Below are 3,836 nucleotides of genomic sequence, written 5' to 3' on the forward strand. Positions count from 1 at the left end.
TGAAATACACACAGGACACTCCATGTAGGATGCAGACAGTGTGGCCAAAGTTACAAGGAAATCAGACCAACTTGAAAATTTGGCCAGAAGTTGACTACGTGGTCCTCAGAAGGGTCAAATTTTCAAAGTTCTCCAAAATGGACCAAACTCATACTGGAAGACAGAGACCCAAAGCAGAGTCCAAGTGCCAAGTTTACGGCCTGTAGAACAAACAGGAACCAGATGGGAGTGAGGTAAGAGAAAGGGTTGATTTCTGTCCACTTCTAATCCCTATACACTGGGGGCCAAGGAAGCCATGTGGACAGTGGCTTTTTCTCTGTCATGGATTGTCCTAGGATGCTGATACTCACAGGACAGACTCAGTGGAGCTTTGTGGGGTTGCCCTGTGAATGCCAGCAACGTAGGACCTACCCTGACTGAGAAAAAGTCTCTGTCCACAAGGCATCCCCAGGCTCCGATGCTCAGGGATTGGAAGTGGTTGGAAATGGACTATTACCCTTCCCCTTCTTCAACCGTGTCCCCCTTTGCTCTAGAAGGCTTAAACTTTCAATTTAAAACTATTTTAGGACCCAGGACACACTGGTAAAGTGTGGCAAAGTTTGGAGAAAATTTCAATTTTAGGGGACATCCTCCACGTCCCATGCCCAGGAACAGTGCACCTTTCCTGGGAAAGTGTGAGGGGTTGGTCCTGGAGCCTTCCAGGGAGTACTGACAACATTTTTGCCGAAAAATGAGGCCTCCAATGGGGGGTTATGCATAGCTCCAGGGGGGTCTCAGACCTGTAGCTAGCCCATTTGAGATCACTTTTCTTGGGGCATCTGACTTGCACAGATGGCCCTGGAGGTCCATATTTTTTTTTTGTTGTTTTATTGTTTTTGTTGTTTTTTTAACTTTGCTTGATTTTGCCCAAACTTTAGCCATGTCATACCTGTCCCAAATGAAGCACCCTGTCCCATTTTAGGGCCTGTGGGACAAACAGGGACAAAAGTAAGGGTATGTGTCTAAAAGCGTCCACTAGCAATCCCTTACCATTATGGTCCAGGGACACTTTGTGGACAGTGGCCATTTCTCAGTCATACATTGTCCAAGCAGGATGAAACTCACAGGGCAGACTCAGTGGAGCTCTAGAAACTGGCCCTGTGAATCCCAGCAACATATGACTAACTGTGACCCAGAAATAGCCACTGTCCACAAGGCATCCCCGGGGCCCCATTCATAGGGATTGGAACTGGACACCAATGGACAATTAAGCATACCATTGTCCCATTTTGTCTCCCTTGGTCCAGGAAGGCTGAAATACACACAGGACACTCCATGTAGGATGCAGACAGTGTGGCCAAAGTTACAAGGAAATCAGACCAACTTGAAAATTTGGCCAGAAGTTGACTACGTGGTCCTCAGAAGGGTCAAATTTTCAAAGTTCTCCAAAATGGACCAAACTCATACTGGAAGACAGAGACCAAAAGCAGAGTCCAAGTGCCAAGTTTATGGCCTGTAGAACAAACAGGAACCAGATGGGAGTGAGGTAAGAGAAAGGGTTGATTTCTGTCCACTTCTAATCCCAATACACTGGGGGCCAAGGAAGCCATGTGGACAGTGGCTTTTTCTCTGTCATGGATTGTCCTAGGATGCTGATACTCACAGGACAGACTCAGTGGAGCTTTGTGGGGTTGCCCTGTGAATCCCAGCAACGTAGGACCTACCCTGACTGAGAAAAAGTCTCTGTCCACAAGGCATCCCCAGGCTCCAATGCTCAGGGATTGGAAGTGGTTGGAAATGGACTATTACCCTTCCCCTTCTTCCACTGTGTCCCCCTTTGCTCTAGAAGGCTTAAACTTTCAATTTAAAACTATTTTAGGACCCAGGACACACTGGTAAAGTGTGGCAAAGTTTGGAGAAAATTTCAATTTTAGGGGACATCCTCCACGTCCCATGCCCAGGAACAGTGCACCTTTCCTGGGAAAGTGTGAGGGGTTGGTCCTGGAGCCTTCCAGGGAGTACTGACAACATTTTTGCCGAAAAATGAGGCCTCCAATGGGGGGTTATGCATAGCTCCAGGGGGGTCTCAGACCTGTAGCTAGCCCATTTGAGATCACTTTTCTTGGGGCATCTGACTTGCACAGATGGCCCTGGAGGTCCATATTTTTTTTTGTTGTTTTATTGTTTTTGTTGTTTTTTTAACTTTGCTTGATTTTGCCCAAACTTTAGCCATGTCATACCTGTCCCAAATGAAGCACCCTGTCCCATTTTAGGGCCTGTGGGACAAACAGGGACAAAAGTAAGGGTATGTGTCTAAAAGCGTCCACTAGCAATCCCTTACCATTATGGTCCAGGGACACTTTGTGGACAGTGGCCATTTCTCAGTCATACATTGTCCAAGCAGGATGAAACTCACAGGGCAGACTCAGTGGAGCTCTAGAAACTGGCCCTGTGAATCCCAGCAACATATGACTAACTGTGACCCAGAAATAGCCACTGTCCACAAGGCATCCCCGGGGCCCCATTCATAGGGATTGGAACTGGACACCAATGGACAATTAAGCATACCATTGTCCCATTTTGTCTCCCTTGGTCCAGGAAGGCTGAAATACACACAGGACACTCCATGTAGGATGCAGACAGTGTGGCCAAAGTTACAAGGAAATCAGACCAACTTGAAAATTTGGCCAGAAGTTGACTACGTGGTCCTCAGAAGGGTCAAATTTTCAAAGTTCTCCAAAATGGACCAAACTCATACTGGAAGACAGAGACCCAAAGCAGAGTCCAAGTGCCAAGTTTACGGCCTGTAGAACAAACAGGAACCAGATGGGAGTGAGGTAAGAGAAAGGGTTGATTTCTGTCCACTTCTAATCCCTATACACTGGGGGCCAAGGAAGCCATGTGGACAGTGGCTTTTTCTCTGTCATGGATTGTCCTAGGATGCTGATACTCACAGGACAGACTCAGTGGAGCTTTGTGGGGTTGCCCTGTGAATGCCAGCAACGTAGGACCTACCCTGACTGAGAAAAAGTCTCTGTCCACAAGGCATCCCCAGGCTCCGATGCTCAGGGATTGGAAGTGGTTGGAAATGGACTATTACCCTTCCCCTTCTTCAACCGTGTCCCCCTTTGCTCTAGAAGGCTTAAACTTTCAATTTAAAACTATTTTAGGACCCAGGACACACTGGTAAAGTGTGGCAAAGTTTGGAGAAAATTTCAATTTTAGGGGACATCCTCCACGTCCCATGCGCAGGAACAGTGCACCTTTCCTGGGAAAGTGTGAGGGGTTGGTCCTGGAGCCTTCCAGGGAGTACTGACAACATTTTTACCGAAAAATGAGGCCTCCAATGGGGGGTTATGCATAGCTCCAGGGGGGTCTCAGACCTGTAGCTAGCCCATTTGAGATCACTTTTCTTGGGGCATCTGACTTCCACAGATGGCCCTGGAGGTCCATTTTTTTTTTTTTTTTTAACTTTGCTTGATTTTGCCCAAATTTTAGCCATGTCATACCTGTTCAAATGAAGCACCCTGTCCCATTTTAGGGCCTGTGGGACAAACAGGGACAAAAGTAAGGGTATGTGTCTAAAAGCGTCCACTAGCAATCCCTTACCATTATGGTCCAGGGACACTTTGTGGACAGTGGCCATTTCTCAGTCATACATTGTCCAAGCAGGATGAAACTCACAGGGCAGACTCAGTGGAGCTCTAGAAACTGGCCCTGTGAATCCCAGCAACATATGACTAACTGTGACCCAGAAATAGCCACTGTCCACAAGGCATCCCCGGGGCCCCATTCATAGGGATTGGAACTGGACACCAATGGACAATTAAGCATACCATTGTCCCATTTTGTCTCCC

Source organism: Telmatherina bonti (assembly GCF_933228915.1).
Source record: "Telmatherina bonti genome assembly, chromosome: 24".
Lineage (NCBI taxonomy): Eukaryota > Metazoa > Chordata > Actinopteri > Atheriniformes > Telmatherinidae > Telmatherina > Telmatherina bonti.